Source organism: Thunnus thynnus, chromosome 14 (genome assembly GCF_963924715.1).
Source record: "Thunnus thynnus chromosome 14, fThuThy2.1, whole genome shotgun sequence".
In the NCBI taxonomy this organism is placed as follows: Eukaryota; Metazoa; Chordata; class Actinopteri; order Scombriformes; family Scombridae; genus Thunnus; species Thunnus thynnus.
Genome location: NC_089530.1, coordinates 30,195,204 through 30,217,099, shown reverse-complemented (window position 1 = coordinate 30,217,099; position 21,896 = coordinate 30,195,204). Strand labels below are relative to the sequence as shown.

Sequence of the window (21,896 nt, the reverse complement as noted above, 5' to 3'; positions counted from 1 at the left end):
CGGTGTGGGGACGTCGTCCTTCATAAGGTAGTTTATTCATGAACACTTGTTGTAACACTTTAATTTTCTAAAATTAAATTGGTTCTTCTACCTCTGAGAATATCTATATATATAATATATATCTCACCTGTTTTAAAGTCTCTTCATTGGCTTTCATTCAACTTAGAATTCATTTAAAAGAGAAACTTTGGTATTTTTCAACCTTTCAAGCTATTTTCCATCTTTTTGTGTCTAATGGGGACGACAGTTTTTGAAAGTGGTCCAGTATCGAGTGAGAGAGCTTCAGCCTGCAGCTGTGAAACAGGCTGTAATGTAATGATTTGGGTCAGCGTCCGTCCTCTGAGAGTGTTTTTTTTTTACCACTGACAGCTTCAGATTATTATTATAAGTGTCTGACAACATTTATGGAAATAAAATGTCTGTTTGTTATTGTGTCTAACTGAGTCTCGCTCAAGAAGAAGTCTCATTCACGAGATTTTGAGAGTTGAGTTGTTGTTGAAAATATGCAGCCATGACAGAGCTGGAGAGAAGAGTGTTGGAGGGAGTTTGTTAAGCTCAATGTTATCTAAAAGATTTTCAGAGTCATGGCTGAATATTTACTTTTAGTTTTATTCTGTCTTCATGTATCGGCACCAGATTATATGTCTGTCATGTCCCTCAGACTCTGGTCTCTTTGGTGTCCCTGGACCAGAACCCAGACCTGCAGTGATGCTGTATTTAGCGTGTAATTCCTTTATGTTTTATGTAGTTTAGTGGTCTCATAACTACTGATATATATTTATGTGTTTTGTGTGTTTTACTGTCTTGCGTCTCTCCAGGAAAATGTGATTTTGTGATCACAATAATTAACACAAATTCAAGAAATCTCTGCAATATCTGTGAGAGCTGCAACTTTTCCGCATTTAAATGGTCAAATCGACAGACCGCTCGTGATTTGGACCAACTGTTGCAGCTCACAGGAAGTGATTGTTATGGAATTTTCCATCTTTTAGGGGTCACACTGGGTCAAGTCTGGGTCCTGAGGTCACACTGTAATTCTTAAGCGGGAATCCTTGAGACTCCAGCTGTCTGTGATGTTTTGGGAAAGCAGAAACCTCTCTGATAGAGAGTAAATCAGCGTTGCCATGGTCACCAAGGTCGGAGGAGGCTTTCCTAGACAACACAGATATGTGGATGTGTTGATTCTATTGACACAGTCAGACATTCAAACCAAAACAGCTGAAGATCCATGCAACGTGACATAAACCGTCACGGGTAAAATGCAGTTCCTTGTTTAGAAACTAGTGACCCGATGAGACTAATTTGTAGGCTGATAAAGCTTGGTCAAGTACTTCAATAAACATTTTCAGCTTTAAGACATCAAAGGCTCGTGTGCACTTTTCTCCACTGAGGTTCTGACCATCGCTCAAGAATATCAGTGATTACATATGACTTTTCATTGGTTGGGACGATTTGTGAAACTCTTGCGAGACTTAACTTTAACCTGAACGTAACCCTAACTGCACTAACGAGAGGTCGTCCCTACATAACATCCACCTCCTCACCGGGGTCGTGTGTCTAGATGGTAACGCTACTGTCGTAGTCTCTGGTGAGATTAGTGCATGTGTGCGTTATACTAAATAATGATCAGAGGGTCTGGTCAGGTTTAGATATATTCATGGTTTGGGTTAAAACTGTTACCATCTAGACACGACGCTTCATTGGTCGTCATTCTTTAAAAATAGCATTATTTTTCTTTTGCTTGCAATTTTTCTCAATTCCTGCAATTTTTGAGAAAAGTTGCTGCAGAATCAAACAATATTTTTGGCCTCAATAATCACAAAAAGACTCGTGGAGGGACTGTTTCATCATGTTCTCTGTTTTTACTTGAGTTCTCATTTAAAGCACTCATACACTTGTATGAACTGAGCTATACAAGTAAAAGATATTATTATTATTATTATTATTATTATTATTATTATTATTATTATTATTATTATTATCATTATTATTATTATTATTATTATTATTATCATACTGTGCAGAAAACAGTCCTCTGGAATAATGTTCATGAATATTTCGGCTGAGTAAAGAAGCTGAACTCTGCAGTGATCAATAGAAATGATCCAGCTGGTCACAGACTGAGAGGTTCTGATCACTCGACTATATTAGTTACTTTAGTTTTATTAGCTGTTTTATATGTAAATACATGTATTTTCTGTATGTCTGTGCATATATGTAATATTATTTACATATATTACAATGAAGAGCAGCACCTGATCTGATGTCTATGTGGAGATATCTCTGACCTCTGACTGACCTCTGACTGACCTTTAAGTGACCTCTGACTAACCTCTAAGTGACCTCTGACTGACCTCTAAGTGACCTCTGACTGACCTTTAAGTGACCTCTGACTAACCTCTAAGTGACCTCTGACTGACCTCTGACTGACCTCTGACTGATCTCTGACTGACCTCTAAGTGACCTCTGACTGACCTCTGACTGACCTCTGACTGACCTCTGACTGACCTCTGACTGACCTCTGACCTCTGTATGGACAGAACGAGTGAGTTAATGCTTCTACAGTGTGTTGACTCTCTCTCTCTCTCTCCAGTCTCTCGCCCCTCGCTCTGTCTGGTTTCCATTAGTTGTAGTCCTGAGCTGCAGCTCTATCGCCGTGGTGACAAAGTGCAGTCTGGTCGCCATGGGAGACAGCCAGAAATAAGCTGTCATTAAATGTGTGTGTGTGTTTGTGTGTGTTTGCCTGCAGCTCCACCACATAATAACAGTGATAAAGAGCTGCTGTTATACTGTCAGACTGTGTGTGTTTGTACTGTAGAGTAATACTAGTAACAGTAGTACTGTAGAGTAATACTAGTAACAGATGCAGTAGTACTGTAGAGTAATACTAGTAACAGTAGTACTGTAGAGTAATACTAGTAACAGATGCAGTAGTACTGTAGAGTAATACTAGTAACAGATGCAGTAGTACTGTAAGGTAATACTAGTAACAGATGCAGTAGTACTGTAGAGTAATACTAGTAACAGATGCAGTAGTACTGTAGAGTAATACTAGTAACAGTAGTACTGTAGAATAATACTAATAACAGATGCAGTAGTACTGTAGAGTAATACTAGTAACAGTAGTACTGTAGAATAATACTAATAACAGATGCAGTAGTACTGTAGAATAATACTAGTAACAGATGCAGTAGTACTGTAGAATAATACTAGTAACAGATGCAGTAGTACTGTAGAATAATACTAATAACAGATGCAGTAGTACTGTAGAATAATACTAATAACAGATGCAGTAGTACTGTAGAATAATACTAATAAAAGATGCAGTAGTACTGTAGAATAATACTAGTAACAGATGCAGTAGTACTGTAGAATAATACTAATAACAGATGCAGTAGTACTGTAGAATAATACTAGTAACAGATGCAGTAGTACTGTAGAATAATACTAATAACAGATGCAGTAGTACTGTAGAATAATACTAGTAACAGTAGTACTGTAGAATAATACTAATAACAGATGCAGTAGTACTGTAGAGTAATACTAGTAACAGTAGTACTGTAGAATAATACTAATAACAGATGCAGTAGTACTGTAGAATAATACTAGTAACAGATGCAGTAGTACTGTAGAATAATACTAATAACAGATGCAGTAGTACTGTAGAATAATACTAATAACAGATGCAGTAGTACTGTAGAATAATACTAATAACAGATGCAGTAGTACTGTAGAATAATACTAGTAACAGATGCAGTAGTACTGTAGAATAATACTAATAACAGATGCAGTAGTACTGTAGAATAATACTAGTAACAGATGCAGTAGTACTGTAGAATAATACTAATAACAGATGCAGTAGTACTTTAGAATAATACTAGTAACAGATGCAGTAGTACTGTAGAATAATACTAATAACAGATGCAGTAGTACTGTAGAGTAATACTAGTAACAGTAGTACTGTAGAATAATACTAGTAACAGATGCAGTAGTACTGTAGAATAATACTAATAACAGATGCAGTAGTACTGTAGAATAATACTAATAACAGATGCAGTAGTACTGTAGAGTAATACTAATAACAGTAGTACTGTAGAATAATACTAATAACAGATGCAGTAGTACTGTAGAGTAATACTAATAACAGTAGTACTGTAGAATAATACTAATAACAGATGCAGTAGTACTGTAGAGTAATACTAGTAACAGTAGTACTTTAGAATAATACTAATAACAGATGCAGTAGTACTGTAGAATAATACTAATAACAGATGCAGTAGTACTGTAGAGTAATACTAGTAACAGTAGTACTGTAGAATAATACTAATAACAGATGCAGTAGTACTGTAGAGTAATACTAGTAACAGTAGTACTGTAGAATAATACTAGTAACAGATGCAGTAGTACTGTAGAGTAATACTAGTAACAGTAGTACTGTAGAATAATACTAATAACAGATGCAGTAGTACTGTAGAGTAATACTAGTAACAGTAGTACAGTAGAATAATACTAATAACAGATGCAGTAGTACTGTAGAGTAATACTAATAACAGTAGTACTGTAGAGTAATACTAGTAACAGTAGTACTGTAGAATAATACTAGTAACAGATGCAGTAGTACTGTAGAATAATACTAATAACAGATGCAGTAGTACTGTAGAATAATACTAATAACAGATGCAGTAGTACTGTAGAGTAATACTAGTAACAGTAGTACTGTAGAATAATACTAATAACAGATGCAGTAGTACTGTAGAGTAATACTAGTAACAGTAGTACTGTAGAATAATACTAGTAACAGATGCAGTAGTACTGTAGAGTAATACTAGTAACAGTAGTACTGTAGAATAATACTAGTAACAGATGCAGTAGTGCTGTAGAGTAATACTAATAACAGTAGTACTGTAGAGTAATACTAATAACAGTAGTACTGTAGAGTAATACTAGTAACAGTAGTACTGTAGAGTAATACTAATAACAGTAGTACTGTAGAATAATACTAATAACAGTAGTACTGTAGAGTAATACTAATAACAGTAGTACTGTAGAGTAATACTAGTAACAGTAGTACTGTAGAGTAATACTAATAACAGTAGTACTGTAGAATAATACTAATAACAGTAGTACTGTAGAGTAATACTAATAACAGTAGTACTGTAGAGTAATACTAATAACAGTAGTGCTGTAGAATAATACTAATAACAGTAGTGCTGTAGAGTAATACTAATAACAGTAGTACTGTAGAGTAATACTAATAACAGTAGTGCTGTAGAGTAATACTAGTAACAGTAGTACTGTAGAGTAATACTAATAACAGTAGTACTGTAGAATAATACTAATAACAGTAGTGCTGTAGAGTAATACTAATAACAGTAGTACTGTAGAGTAATACTAATAACAGTAGTACTGTAGAATAATACTAATAACAGTAGTGCTGTAGAGTAATACTAATAACAGTAGTACTGTAGAGTAATACTAATAACAGTAGTACTGTAGAGTAATACTAGTAACAGTAGTACTGTAGAATAATACTAATAACAGTAGTACTGTAGAGTAATACTAATAACAGTAGTACTGTAGAGTAATACTAATAACAGTAGTGCTGTAGAGTAATACTAGTAACAGTAGTACTGTAGAGTAATACTAATAACAGTAGTACTGTAGAATAATACTAATAACAGTAGTGCTGTAGAGTAATACTAATAACAGTAGTACTGTAGAGTAATACTAATAACAGTAGTGCTGTAGAGTAATACTAGTAACAGTAGTACTGTAGAGTAATACTAATAACAGTAGTACTGTAGAATAATACTAATAACAGTAGTGCTGTAGAGTAATACTAATAACAGTAGTACTGTAGAGTAATACTAATAACAGTAGTACTGTAGAATAATACTAATAACAGTAGTGCTGTAGAGTAATACTAATAACAGTAGTACTGTAGAGTAATACTAATAACAGTAGTGCTGTAGAGTAATACTAATAACAGTAGTACTGTAGAATAATACTAATAACAGTAGTGCTGTAGAGTAATACTAATAACAGTAGTACTGTAGAGTAATACTAATAACAGTAGTACTGTAGAGTAATACTAATAACAGTAGTACTGTAGAATAATACTAGTAACAGATGCAGTAGTACTGTAGAGTAATACTAGTAACAGTAGTACTGTAGAGTAATACTAATAACAGTAGTGCTGTAGAGTAATACTAATAACAGTAGTACTGTAGAATAATACTAGTAACAGATGCAGTAGTACTGTAGAGTAATACTAGTAACAGTAGTACTGTAGAGTAATACTAGTAACAGTAGTACTGTAGAGTAATACTAATAACAGTAGTACTGTAGAATAATACTAATAACAGTAGTACTGTAGCAGTTTTCATATTTCTTCTTCTGCTGCAATCAATCAATCAATCAGACCAGTAAAGATCTTGATCAGGACATCTTCAGGAAATGTTCTTTACATCCATTTGGCTCCAAATAAAGAATAAAGTTCATCATATAAAGTTTTAGTTTTCCAGAAGTGTTAAGACTTATGTTAAGACTTATAAATAATAATAAACAATAATAAATAAACACTATACCTGTTTCTGTACTTCTATAAATTCTATATTTTAGGCCAAGTGTTGTTAACTCTCGTGTCTCGTCTCACTCTGTTAGTTTGACTTTCTTCTTCTTTTATTCTTCAGTAAGACACATGATGATGATGATGATGATGATGATGATGATGATGCTTCAGCTTTCCTCAAACAAAGAATCATCCAGGAGAGAAAGAACAGAAATATTACAGATGGTCATATTGATAATCATAAAGTCAAACATCCAGTGTGTGAACATCTCATTCTCTCTGTCATGTGACTGTTGCTTCCCCTTTAAGAGATCCAGGAAGAGACCGGCAGTGGGCGGGGCTTCCTGGTTCAGGGGGTGGTGCTTTTTTGAGGAAACAGGTGTGTGTGCTGACGGGCAATGATGTCATTCTGTGCCTGAGTCACCTGGGAGACAGTTGCAGATAAAGCAGGAGGAAGAGCTGGGATCACTCCTGGTTTTCTGTCCCTGAGGAGGAGTCGGTGTGAGAAGGGAGAGGAGCAGACGGAGGAGCAAGAGGAGGAGGAGGAGGTCATCTGAGTGCTGCTGTTTGTCAAAGTAAGAGAGAGACAGAGAGGATGAATGAGAGAGAGAGAGAGAGAGATGGTGAAGATCATGTGTAGTAGAAACATTTATTTTTTATTCTAGGATGAGGAGGGATCTTTGTACCAAACTCTGTTTAAAAATCTGCTAATTTAATGTTCTGTCATAACTGCAGAACTTGACCTATGACCTCGTTACAGGATCACACAGCTGCTGTTGCATGTTTCTGCTCATGAACAACCATCTGAGTGACATTTTTAACCCTGTTGATCATTTTTTGTTGTTTTTTTTATTGGTGCAAAACATAAGAACATATGACAGACAGTTATCAGTGTTGTCAGGACAGACGTGCATTAAGACAGGACGGTAAAACAGGTTGAGATTTAGTGATTTGGGGGCTCCGAGCAAACGTCTTCTTGTTTTATTTTCACCTTTTCTCTAACTGGGAACGTCTCAAATCTTTCTTCTTTTAGTAAAACTATTAAAACTGTGCAGTAAAAATACTGTAAAAGTCCTGCATTCAATTTTTTTTACTAAAAGTGAAGAGTGAAAGAGAGATATAATACTGGATAGTTTAATGAATAACAATGCATCATATCTTATTTGTTATATTTTGTGAATCTGGAACATAAGCAGTAACATTTATCTGTCAGGTAAATGTAGTTTACAGCAGACAGTTGCATATTTTAAAGTGCTTTGGGGCCTTTTGTAAGTTATTTCAGAATAGCAACATAATTCAATATTTTTCACATCTAAACATAAATAAATCTATAGCTGTTTGGGGCTCTTTTAGTTGGGGGACAAATTAATGACTGATGGGACAAAAATAAATAAACAAAAACAAGAGAGAAAGATAATATAAAGCATATTGGTATTGATATGGACAAAATCAAATATCATGATACCTTGATATCAATACTGCGATAATATTTGCAGGGATGAGTATTGGTGCTTTAACAAAATATTTACACAATGAGATTTTTGATAAATAATGATCAATAATGTGGATATTATGACTAAGTAATGACAATTAGAACAGTCTCACTTTACTGTAATAAAGCCTTTAAGACCAGGAGAAGTCTCATATATCAATATATCAAGATATTGCACAGCTTTAATACCAACAATAATAATAATAATAATAATAATGATTAAACTGTTTTCCAAATCAGTTTTTAGTCTTTCTAGACTGAAATATCTCAACAACCGTTGGATGGATTACTGTGAAATCTGGTTCAAACATTCATTAGTTCCTCTCAGGATGAACTGTCATAACTTTGATGATCCTCTGACTTTCCATCAACATTTTCATTCTTACTAAGAGAAAAAGCATTTTTCCCCAAAATGTTGAACTATTGTTGTAAGTTAATACAGTCAAAGCGAAGTCGCTGTCACAGATTTAAACCTCTGAGAGTCTGTCGGGAGAGATTCCTCCCAAAATGAACACACGGTTGTGATTTCTGGGATCTAAAATGACAGTCCTCCAGTATCTGTGGGAACATCAGACATGTTGAAGCAGGGCGAGGAGGAGGAGGAGGAGGAGGAGGAGGAGGAACCCACAGTTAAGAGGCAGACATCAGAGCTGAGCCTGTAATTTCTCCAGCTGTACTTTGGTTTAGTGGTCAGTTTGGCTTCGGTTTGACGTCACTCGCTGTTTCTGTGCTCTGTGGATCGACACCCTGCTGTTTGTGTCTCTGGTGGGAAACTGCTTTTATATCAGAGCGTTTTAAATGGTTTCCTGTTCTTTTCTTGCTCAGCAGTCCCACCATCACTGAATGGAGTTTGTCTCTTTTCATTCTTCTCTCTGTAATTCATGATCATTCATGGCTCGGAAAGTTGGAATCGCTACGACCAAAGTGAGGGTCATGTGACTGACTGAAGAGACCGCTGAAGGCGTCAGTAGCTTGTCTAGTTTTAAAAGAAGGTCAAAAGTAGAGAAGAAGAAAACACAACTGCATCAGAAAATAAGTAAAACTCTGCAGCAACGAGAAAAACACATTAAAGCTGTAAATCGGCCTGCTGCATGATGGAAGAAGTACTCAGATACTTATAATACTGCAGTAAAAGTACCAATAGAGCAATGTACAAATACTGCATTGCAAGTAAAAGTCCTGCATGAAAAATCCTCCTACAGTAAAAGTACATAAGTATTATGAGCTTGATGTAGTTAAAGTATTGCAGTAAAAGTACATAAGTATTATGAGCTTGATGTAGTTAAAGTATTGCAGTAAAAGTACATAAGTATTATGAGCTTGATGTAGTTAAAGTATTACAGTAAAAGTAGTGGTTTGGTCCCTCTGACTGATATATTATTATATATGACATCATTAGATTATTAATAGTGAAGCATCAGTGTTAGAGCAGCATGTTACTGTTGTAGCTGCTGGAGGTGGAGCTAGTTTACACTACTTTATATACAGTTAGCTAGTTTAGTCCAGTGGTTCCCAACCTAGGGGTCGGGCCCCTCCAAAGGGTCAGCAGATAAATCTGAGGGGTGGTGAGATGATTAATGGGAGAGGAAAGAAGAAAAAACAAAGTTCTGATACACAAATCTGTTTTCAGTTTTTGGACTTTTTCTCTAATCTTTGATTTTTGCTGAAATATTGGATCATTTGAACATTTATTGAAATGAAAGCATGTGAGAAGTTTAGAGGGAAAAATCACTATTTGGTGGAGCTGTTAACAACTCATAGACATGTGAAATGTGACCCCGACTACACACTGCTTTTTGTAAGACGTCAAAAGACAAAAAGGTTGGAAACCACTGGTTTCATCTTTAACAATGTGTTGTATTTTAAAAGCTTGTTATATTATCCATTGTGTCAAATCTTCATCTGAAAAGTAACTAAAGCTGTCAAATAAATGTAGTGGAGTAGAAAGTACAATATTTCCCTCTGAAATGTAGAAAGTAGCATCACATGGAAATACTCAAGTAAAGTACAAGTACCTCAAAACTGTACTTAAGTACAGAACTTGAGTAAATGTACTTAGTTACTTTCTTTCACCTCTGGTTAGTTTGAACAAACTATGATTTGAACTCTGCAAAACATTTTAAATGTAAAAACGTTGACGAGTAGAGAAACAAACTAAACTGGTGACTCATATTCATGATGATCTTTTGCATGAAGTTTAGTTTATCAGATATTGAAAAACACATTTAAGGATCTTTCATTATTAAAGTACTTAATAATGATTACAGCATATCAAACTATATCATATTTTTGTCCCACTTCTGTTTATGAGCCTCTCAAAGTATCTTAATAGCTTCATATATGTGTGTTGCACATTTTCTTTTTCAGAATAACCAGAACTATTTGAAAATGAAAGAAATATTTTTTAAAATGTTATTACAAAATGCATTTTATTAGAATTTGCAGATACTTCTCTGTAGGTTCATCGCTATTGTATAAACTTTAACAGTAATATAACAGCAGCTGTCACAGAGCAGGTGTATGTACAGTAAGTCTGGAGCGTTAAAGGTGTCAGTGTGTGTCAGGTAAACAGCAAGGAGCCGACAGGTGACTAACAGCCTGTATTAAATGACTCACAACTGCCCAGGGCTGTGTGTGTGTGTGTGTGTGTGTGTGTGTGTGTGTGTGTGTGTGTGTGTGTGTGTGTGTGTGTGTGTGTGTGTGTGTGTGTGTGTGTGTGTGTGTGTGTACCGTCATATGACTGGGACAGTAAACAGTGCAGATGTAATGATATGGGGGAACGGCGAGGGTGACGTCATGCAGGAAGTGGAGATAGTGAAATTAAAGCTGCAAACACAGCGATACCTGCGCCACACGTGGTGTCATATGACGTGTGTGTGTGTTCATCTGGTTGAACCATTAGTGTTTTATAAATAAAACCTTTTCAGATGATGATGATTTTGTGTATTTCTTCCTTCACTTTCTTTTGTTAAGATTGTGTGAAAAGAAAACACTAAACAGTGACTTTACACATAAAACAATATTAGAAACAGATGAAATACAGAACAGACAAACTGGTTATTAGAAGAACAGTTTGGCATATAAAACTAACATAATCCATAAACAAGGATAGAAATATAATAAAAGTCAAGATGATAATAATAATAATAATAATAATAATAATAATAATAACAGCAGCAGCAGCATGCAAAACAGTGCACAGTTTTTTGTATCAGGTTGTAAACATGTTTTATATATATATATATATATATATCTGCTGTAAAGTTATTCATTTTAACATGGGGGTCTGTGGGGGTCTCATGGGGTCTGTGAGGGTCTGTAGGGGTCTGTGGGGGTCTCATGGGGTCTGTGGGGGTCTCATAGGGGTCTGTGGGGGTCTCATGGGGTCTGCGGGGGTCTCATAGGGGTCTGAGGGGGTCTCATAGGGGTCTATGGGGGTCTCATAGGGGTCTACGGGGGTCTGTGGGGGTCTCATAGGGGTCTATGGGGGTCTCATAGGGGTCTGTGGGGGTCTATAGGCGTCTGTGGGGGTCTCATAGGGGTCTGTGGGGGTCTCATAGGGGCCTGTGGGGGTCTCATAGGGGTCTGTGAGGGTCTCATGGGGGTCTATAGGGGTCTGTGGGGGTCTCATTGGGGTCTGTGGGGGTCTCATAGGGGCCTGTGAGGGTCTCATAGGGGTCTGTGGGGGTCTCATGGGGGTCTATAGGGATCTGTGGGGGTCTCATAGGGGTCTGCGGGGGTCTCATTGGGGTCTTTGGGGGTCTCATAGGGGTCTCTGGGGCTCTCATAGGGGTCTGTGGGGGTCTCATAGGGGTCTTTGGGGGTCTCATAGGGGTCTTTGGGGGTCTCATAGGCGTCTGTGGGGGTCTCATAGGGGTCTGTGGGGGTCTCATAGGGGCCTGTGGGGGTCTCATAGGGGTCTGTGAGGGTCTCATGGGGGCCTGTGAGGGTCTCATAGGGGTCTGTGGGGGTCTCATGGGGGTCTATAGGGATCTGTGGGGGTCTCATAGGGGTCTGCAGGGGTCTGTGGGGGTCTCTGGGGGTCTCATAGGGGTCTGTGGGGGTGTGTTAGTGGGAATATCAGCTTTGTCCTCAGTATTGTTTATTGTTTGATGGTTGATCAGCAGTAAACTGGTTCAGTCCCAGTAATGAGCAGGAAGCCGCGGCAGGTCGACACAGTTTCCCTCCTGTTTGAGACTCTTTGTATTTAAATCACAGCAGCTTTTTGTCTTCGCTCTCACTTCACTGAGCTCTTTGTTCATCATTAGACACTAGATCACAGCCAGCAGGACGGAGAGGCAGAAACCATCAACACAGCAGTGTGAGAAGTTGGAAGTGACTCATTGTTGTGTTTGAAAACAGCACAAACTGTTCGTCACAGTCTGATACACAAATTACACCAAAAAACACACGTAATACAGTATCACACAGTCGTCTGGTTATTAGTGTTAAATACGCTGAAGCTGAGACACTTTGTGTTCAGGTTAACAAAGAATAAACACTCATATATCCTGAATACTGGCTGCAAAACAAACACATTAAATCTGTTTTGATAATAAAGTTTTATTTCTGAGAAAAGTTCATATTATTACAAGATTAAGTCATATTATACAACAGAAAATTGTGATATTTCATGAATAAAGTTATAATGTGGAAAAAATAAGGTTTTTTTTTAATTTTAAGAATAAAGTAATGACAGATAATTAAGATTTACTTCTGTTGGATTGTCAGGAAAAGATGAAACATGCAACAACATCTTTAATATTTGTACATGTAAAATTACAACTTTATCACATAAAATCATAAAAACTGTTTTCTCAAAATATTTTGGTTTTCGTCAGAAAATCTCACACTGCAGCTGTCCTGAACTTCAGTAAATCAGAGGGAAAATATTCTACTTATTACTATTATTATCATATAATTAGTAAAGTATCATGAGTAGTGTTTAATGATCTAATCCAATAATATAATACAGGGGTCATTTTTATTTTACTTTTAATACTTTAAGTAGCATGTTGCTAATAATACTTACATACTTTTACTTTAGTGGTATTTTCAGTGCAGCATTTTTATATTTTTATATGCTGTATCACAACCTCTACTTATCTGAACCCATTACTTGACAAAATGACTAAAACCTATTTAAAACTAAGTTTTAAGCAAAAGGTAAAAACACATTTAAAAAACTACAAATAAACTTAAATAAAAATGAAATAAAGTGATAATTACCTGCTTTCATCCGTCTTCACCTTTCAGTTTAATGTGATAATTAATAACTCATAATTTCCTCTGTTGATGACTTTTTGTCCTGCAGCACTGAAAATAATCTGCTGATGAACATGTTAAACAATATAAAACCTGGCTGTGTTTTGGAAAGAAACTGCATTCAATTAATAAAGTTTAATACTATATTTGACTTTTCCAAGACATCCAAATGTCAAAAAAAACACATGCAAAATATGATTTTATATTTTCTCAATAAATTTTGGCATGAATTTTAAGGTTTTTTTGGATGAATATTTGCTTTAATTTGACATTTTCCTGTGCAGCGGGGGCTGTTTTCTTGCCTCAGTGTCGCTCTAATCCTGTTGTCCGTGTGCTGTGACCTCTGACCTTTCAGTTCCTCACTGCTGCTCAGTCTGCAGATAGAAACGGTTTAAATGTCCCAACATGGAAAACAGAAAACTGAACGAAGGGAGCGTCTCCATTTTTGGAGCGACAGTCGCTTCAGTCCAATTTATTATGAAGGTTGTTTTTTTATTAACCAAAGAAGAAGTGACTCAGCGAATGTTTTATGGAGAAAAAAGATTTCAAACAGACCTGCAGAGCGAGTGTGAACAGGATGATGTGTTGTCTGTTTCTGCTCTAAGTCGACCTGCGTGATGTTCAGGGTCTCCTGTTGTTTTCAGCTCTGGAGTTTGTTTCATCCATATTTATATTCCTGCACTTTCTTCTGATGAACTTTTCTTTTGTTGCTTTTTAAAACACCATAAAAAGCGATGTCATTACCCCACCTGACAACGTACTTTATGCAACCTCTGTGCAATAAAGAGGCTGTAAAATATCATCAACTGACCTCACAATATCTATATCCAGTATACTTTAACTGGAGACGACAATTCATTTGGACCAGACAGAGTATTTATACTCATGCAGCTTACACCGATATATGTTGTTTTGAGTGAGTCTTCAATTTCTAAAATTTCTATAACAGAACCGAAGATAGAATAGAGAGAGAATGGAACATTTACAGGAAATACATCAGGTTAGAATAAACCAGAATAACCCTTATGAAGAGATATTCCTGCTCTCCAGACGATGAACCCTTTTGATCTGAATGCTTGTGCTGCAGGTGTTGATGATTTTGGCGCAGAGCGAGCGTTGATCCAGGTGATGACCTCTGCGGTTTCTGTTGACTTTACCAGATAACCAGTGTGTTTACACAAACCTGAAGCTCCTCGCATGTCCGCAGCGATAAGCGTCATCACGTCAGCGCTGCTGTTTCTGTCACACTGCGGTGGAACTTCTCACCAGGGCTTTAAAAACAGGCCGGGCCTTTTTTCCACCGCTGGAAACTCCAAAGTCGAACACATCCTGCTTCAGTATGAGAGTTAAACATGATCAGGAGCTGTTCATTATGTGCTGGGTTGACTCAGAGATGATTTATGTTTTGCTGCTTTCTGGGAAGCATCTGTGACTGATGTAAAATGTGTGACATTTAGAAGAATACACATGAAAATCTGTGTTGTCTGTACAGATCCTTTTCATGAAAGCGTCAAAACAAACATTCATCTGACAGTCACAAGACTTCCTGCCCTCCTTCCTTCTGTCATTTCTCTCCACAAACACTTGTGAAGCTCAGTTTAGTTCATCTTATTCTGTAAAATCTGAACTAAATTTATATAAAATAGTTCAAACGAACATCTGCAGCAGCTGCAACAGTAACGTGCTGCTTATTAATGAGGAAATAATATCAGATAGAATCATTTATCAGTCACTGGAACTGATTTTACTGCAGAATGAATACTTTTAATACTTTAAGTAAATGTAACTGATAATACTTCTGTACTTTGACTTAAGTAGGATTTTAAATGCTGGACTTTTACTCGTAATTAGGGCTGCAATTATTTTTATTATCAATTAATCTGTCCATTATTTTTTGGTCCATAAAATGTCAGAAAATGGTGAAAAATGTTGATTTTTGTTTCCCAAGATGTCTTGTTTTGTCCACAACTCAAAGATATTCAGTTTACTGTCATGTAGACTAAAGAAACCAGAAAATATTCACATTTAAGAAGCTGGAATCAGAGAATTTGTACTTTTCTTTCTCAAAATAAAGATTCAAAACAATTATTCGATCATCAAAATAGTTGGCGATCATTAATCGACTAATCATTGCATCTCTACATGTAATGGAGTATTTCTACATTGCTGTGTCAGTACTATTACGTAAGTAAATGAGTTCTTCTTCCATCTCTGCTGATTTGGTAACAAACAGTGATGAAAAATAACCAAATTTACTTGTAGATTAGTTTTAACCAAACAGTGAGTTTGCTGTTAGCTGCCATTACGGTGGCCCTGAAGGACAAAACACATTCACACAAACACAGTTTCTCTTGATGTTTGTGTTTTTACTTTAATATGTGTTTTACAGTTGACACCAACAACTACGACTACGGAACCAGTGCGATAATGTACGACTATTGACACGGAACAGGATTCTGTGTCAATAATCATCAGGCTGCTGGTCCAGACTGGTTTTCCGTGTCAATAGTAGTTTGTTCTGTTCCCCCTCCTGTTAAAACACAGTTATTTGAGGGAACAGACTTTGACACAACACCTCTTGTAGACCACTAAATGGACATTTTTACCATTATGTTGGGCATTTTAGAGCCTTTAAATGGGACATTTTTCCTGCATTTTACTGTTTTAACCCAAACCATGACCTTTCCCTGACCCCAACCAAGTGGTTTTTGTGCCTAAACCATTTTAACCCAAACCACGGGAAGGATTGGCGTATCACCTACAAGCAAAAACATTCCTCTATTTTGAAACAATTTGAATTTGATCACATGGTCTTGAGCAACCAATACCAATGCGCATGCATATTCATTCTGTACCAACAATAAACTATTGACACGGAGGAATCCGCACTAATAACCACTTCCTTTACAATTTGTAGCATTTATGTATCCGGAGCACATTTCCCTTAATGTTTATGCTTCAGATCTTTGTATGTGTTTTGTCCTTCAGGGCCACTGTAGCAAAACACACTGACAAATAAACTCCTGTACACAGTGTGATGACAGCAATTTTACAGGTTAGATGGTCTAATAAAGTCACTTCACACGTTACTAAGCAAACTCGAACCGGACAGTTTATTAAATATTGTTGATTTTTGGACACTGTAGTCCCACAATGCATCAGTGCAGTACAGCTCCTGGGGTCTCACGTGAGGTTCAGCTTCAGTTTGATGTGTGTAGTGGTCTTCACCTGTTGTTCACTGACTATACAAACTGTGTACTCTGTGCGAGCTGGATAGAAGTCGGATGTAAAGAGACGTTTTGAGGAGTGATTTGACGTCATCAGATCCTCCTGATGTTTACTGCATGTGATCAGATTTCACACTATTTCTAACATCTGACAACAGAAACAGAAAAACACAAGTAAACAACAACTATGTGATGACAGCGAGCAGGAGGAGCCTCCGTCTTTCTCTCTCTCACTAGTTACAAACAGTTTTAATGAACATGTGTTGAGGCAAAGTCAAAGTAACAAATTAAATGCACTTTTTTCAGTTTATATTTTATTATCAGTTTATATGTCTGCCCACCGTTATACCAGTCTGGCTCAAATCCGAAGCTTTAGAAAAAAATCACAAATACATTCCTAGACTTTCCTCCAGTAGTTCTGTACCGGAGGTCGTTCCTGAAGCATTCAGGTCATTAATGTGCAGATCCTTCACATGTCCAACGATCTGCATTATCTCAGAGCTAAAGTAAAATAAAAACCATTTAGTATCTTAAACTGGATCTATCTAGTTTTCAAGTCTACAGACACATTTTTTTTATATTTTTACATATAATCTCCATCTCCACTTGCAAATTAAATAGTGAAACATTTGTCAAACATAGACACAAGAACTCTCTTTCTCCCCGTGTTTCCTGTCTCTCTACACTCTTAAATAAAAAGGCAAAAGGCCAAAAAAAAAACAAAAAGAACAAAACTTCTTACATTAGAAAGAACTTTGTCTTCATCACCTGCTCTACAAATAAAATCAGTCACTAAAAATGTTCCCTTCCTGAAACACAACTCAAGTTTTTATAATCATTCATCCAGAAAAAATCATCAGAAATTAAAGACATTTTACTAAATATTGTATCTCTTAAATCATCATATAATGACCACTAAAACATAAAACAGACTTCATCTTCAGTCTCATCTAAAATGCAGTTTTTAATGATAATGATGAAGAGCAGGAGGGTCGTGTTAACACCACATTGTCTCTCATGTTCTGTTCTTGTGTTTCTACAACTGCTGCTACTGCAACACGTAAGCCTGCTCGCAGGGAAAACAATCAGCACTCGTCTTTACTCTCTCTGTGTCTCTCTGTGTCGAGTTAACGGAGCTTCATGAGGAGACAAACAAGACACAGAAGTATGTGAGAGATAAACACATGGCTCACAGTCTAAATGTGGTTGAAAATAAGTTAATAAAGTTTAATGAAATAACACAAAGCATAGTTTGGGTGGAGGACAGATACGAACCGCAGCTCAGCCCTCACACATTCCTCTGGTGGAAACTCCTCCGCCTGGTTTCCATTAAACTGAAGCCGACCGAGGCCTGACTTATTACCATTTATATCACTCCTTCCTACAAAAAGAACATCTGTCTGATGTTGTTGGACTATTATATTGGGTTACGTATTTTAAAATGTCTTTCTTTGTGTGTAGATGGGAACTAAATAACTCCGTAGTGTTATTTATAACACAGTAATAAGAGTGACGTGCTGTAAAACACTGAAGTGATGTAACACGTCTGTTGTCTAACTGCTTCAGTGAACATTTAAGCAACAAACTTTTACTTACAAACGGGCTGAAAACAGTTTTAATACAGTAATTAACTTAAAGGGGACACATATTCTGCATGTTTCCAGCTCTATATTTATATTCTGGGGCTCTACTGGAATATCTTTGCATGATTTCCAGTTAAAAACTCCTTATTTATCTTCTACTGGTCCTTTATGCAGCCCCTCAGTTCAGCCTCTGTCTGAAACAGGCCGTTTTAGCTCCTGTCTCTTTAAGGCCCTGCCTCCTGATGAGCCCACTCTGTTCTGATTGGTCAGCTTTCAGGAAGCTTCCTCCGGCTCCAGAGGTTATGTAAATAAACTATAGTAGCAGGATTTCACTTCTTTTTTTCCTTCTTTACTCCAAATGTCAACTTCTCAAATCCATCCGTACATGTTGGAGCTGAACAACACATGGAAACACCTTAGCAACCACCTTAGTAACCAAGGCTACAGAACGGATGGCTGTTTATGTCTCGGAGCCGGGGAGAGCAGCAGGTGAGCCAACTGTCAATCACAGCTGTCAATCAACGCCCACACAGCAGACATCAAAGTTATTATAAGTCTTCAAATCTTAGTAACAGAGTAATAATTTCCAAAATGACCACCAGCATACTTATTAGAGCGCCTGAATTTAGAGATTGAAACCAGAATGACTCAGTATTTCTAGAGAGAAGTTGAGGCTTTTTGAATGGAGCAGCTAGCGGCTTCAGCATTGGGAGCGAATAAACACAAACGAATGAGAATCGAAAATTTGCTTTGTTTCAGTTACTTCCTTTTTTTATTAATAATATATTAAAGGTGCAGTGTCTAAGATTTAGTGGCTGAAACTGACTTGGCAGAAATGGAATATAATATTCATAAGTATGTTTTAATTGGTATATAATCACCTGAAACTAGGAGTCTTGTTTTTCGTTATATATTCACCACTAGATGATACTAAAAAGTACCAGTGACCAGCTGTTTGAGGAAATGAATGAGCCTTTTTTAAATAATGAAACTTCATATTTGTGGGCTGTTTTTAAAGAGAGCCGAGAGCCAAACAGACGCAGTAGTGAAGGAGGAGAGACGGACTGACACAGTGTTGAGATTTATTTACAATAAGAAAAAGATGGAATAACAGATGCTGACCATGCTGCTGGGCGGGACGTCGGCTGTTGTTGTTGTTGGACTGCAGTGGTTTCCAGTTAAGACCATAAATCTATTTCGTTTTGTGGTGATTTCACCAGTTTGTTTGTGTGTTTTTGAGCAGCTACAGCGATGTTAGCGGCAGCTCAGGAAGGAATACTGCTGGTAGTATTTGTAGAAAGTACCTCAGGTGGTAGTTTTAGCAGTAGAAGTACACTCTTAATGTTTGCAGTATTAATAAGTCAGAATCAAATATTCATCTGAGTGATTTAGTAAAAGCTGTTAATGAATAACTTAACAAAGGTTAATAAAGGCTCAGCGTCCTCCATCCTGCAGCGTGTTGAGCTGCCACATATTGATCCTGACATGTCCTCCTGTGTTTCTAATCTGATCAATACTCTGATCAATACAGTCACACTCACTCTCTTCTGTCGAAGCACAACTTCAGCTCTGCGGCTCGCAGGTTTAACCCCTGACTGTCTTTATTTCAGCACCAGACTACAGATGCGTAATCCAGCGATTTTCTCATGGTATTGATAAACTCCTAATTGCTTAATTATAATGTGATGAAATTACAGTGACGATCAATAAAAAAAAAAACTTTATTATAATCTCATTATTATCTTTAAAAAATTAGAGCTGCAACGATTAGTCAATTAATCAATTAGTTGATTGACAGAAAATTAATCAGCAACAATTCTGATAAACGATTAATCATTTTGAGACATTTCTTAAAAAAAAAAAAGTCCAAAATTCTCTGATTCAGCTTCTTAAATGTGAATATTTTTGGTTTCTTTAGTCTCTATGACGTTAAACTGAATATCTTTGTGTTGTGGACAAAACAAGACATTTGAGGACGTCATCTTTTCACCATTTTCTGACATTTTACAGAGCAAACAAGTGATCAGACAGATTGATTGATAATGAAAATAATCGTTAGGCGCAGCCCTGTTTAGGACATTTAAAATACTCTGCTTTGAGTAATAATTTGTGTCTAATATTATTACTAGTTGTGACAACAAACTCAAGCTCAGAGAACATCCGACTGAACTGAACTGATCGACATTTTTCACCATATTCTGGCATTTTATAGATCAAACAACTAATCAAATAATCTAGAAAATAATTGTTAGTTGCAGCCCTAAAAAGATTCTTTACACATTTTAATACACACACACAATATTAATTAATGTCCTGTAAATGCTGAGTTTAATGTCCTAATTTTATCTTATTTTATGATTATGCAGGGCTGCTGCTGAGTAAATATACATTTAAGGACGAGTTCACAGTTTATCAAGTGTGTCTTAAACCAACAGTCAGTCATCAAATGAACATTAAAGCTGTTTTTCTTGCTGTAATCATTCCTCCTGTTCATACTGACCATTAGAAGATCCCTTCATAATGACCTTACAATGGAAGTGATGGGGGACAAAATCCACAGTCCTCCTTCTGTGTAAAAATGTATTTAAAAGTTTATCTGAAGCTAATATGAAGCTTCGCCGTCCAAATGAGTCAAATCAAGTAGATATCTTTCAACGTTACAGTCTTTTTAGTGCCAAAGTCCCTCTTTTTGTTACTATACTTCCACCTGCAGCTCAACAGGGAAACACTGTCCGAGGAAACACAAAGAGGGAATTTGATGCTAAAAAGACTGTAAATGTGTCAGATATCCACTTGATATGACTAACTCAGACTGGGATTTGCATGATGTAAACAATAAACATGGCAACACTGGAGGATGTTACTACTTTGTTAATTAAAGCATATTTGTCACTTTGCAGGGGCAATGACACATCGTACAGATGTAGGTAATTGCAGACTCTGTCTATTAACTTGTCTTTAAAGCCTCTGGAAACGTGGCTTGAAATCATAAAAATGCGTATATGATATCAAAGTTGAGTGTCTCATTAAGCATCCACAAAAATCTGAATGAATATAAACATTCATAACAATTAGACATCTTAGCTCAGAAACAGCTCATTTGCTGCTCAAAGCATTTCTCAGGACTGTGTGGGTGTGTCCAGATCACGTTTGATTGACAGCTCACTTTCAGCTCAAGTACCACTTTACTTTCTATTAATTCACTAAAACGTCGACTAACTAGCACATACATGAAACGGTTAGCATTAGCTTAAACGTTTTGCTATTAACTACCAAATCTATCAAGTAGACCCTACTTGGTAGAAAGCTTGAATAACCAACTAACTAACAAACTAGGTTAGAAAAAAAACTGTGTTTTTATTTAACTATACCTCCTGGAGTATGACGCTAATTGTTTTAGCATCTTTACGTTTTAGCATATTTACCATATGCACATTAGATCCCAAATTACATGATTAATAGGCAATCATGGATTTGCGTTTCCAGGGGCTTTAAACATGGATGTATTATAAGAGCTGGATACCGGACCAAAAATGGAGCCCATTCAGTCCTAAAGGAATTGCTCGCCTGGCGCGTACGCCAAAAAAAGTTTCTAGCTTCCAGGTTAGCTTCTGCGTTACAGATTTTTAAATCGCTTTTCTCGTCTTGAGGAAAGTTTTACAAACATAAAACCTCCATGGATCAAAAGTCCACAATAGAAAGAGTCATAACTGACGTTTGCAGTTCGAGGTGTCCTGTAAACAGTTTTACAGGCGTCT

At 36.6% G+C, this 21,896-nt stretch overlaps 1 protein-coding gene across 1 annotated transcript in view; it reads left to right on the top strand.

The window, feature by feature from the left end:
• The first annotated feature begins 7,000 nt into the window (after positions 1–7,000).
• Positions 7,001–21,896, top strand: part of LOC137197476 (inactive ubiquitin carboxyl-terminal hydrolase 54-like) — a 60,506-nt gene continuing 45,610 nt past the window's right edge. Inside the window, exon 1 of the mRNA XM_067610914.1 lies at positions 7,001–7,146. The gene's annotated coding sequence lies outside the window, so the exon portion shown is untranslated. The remainder of the gene's footprint in view (positions 7,147–21,896) is intronic.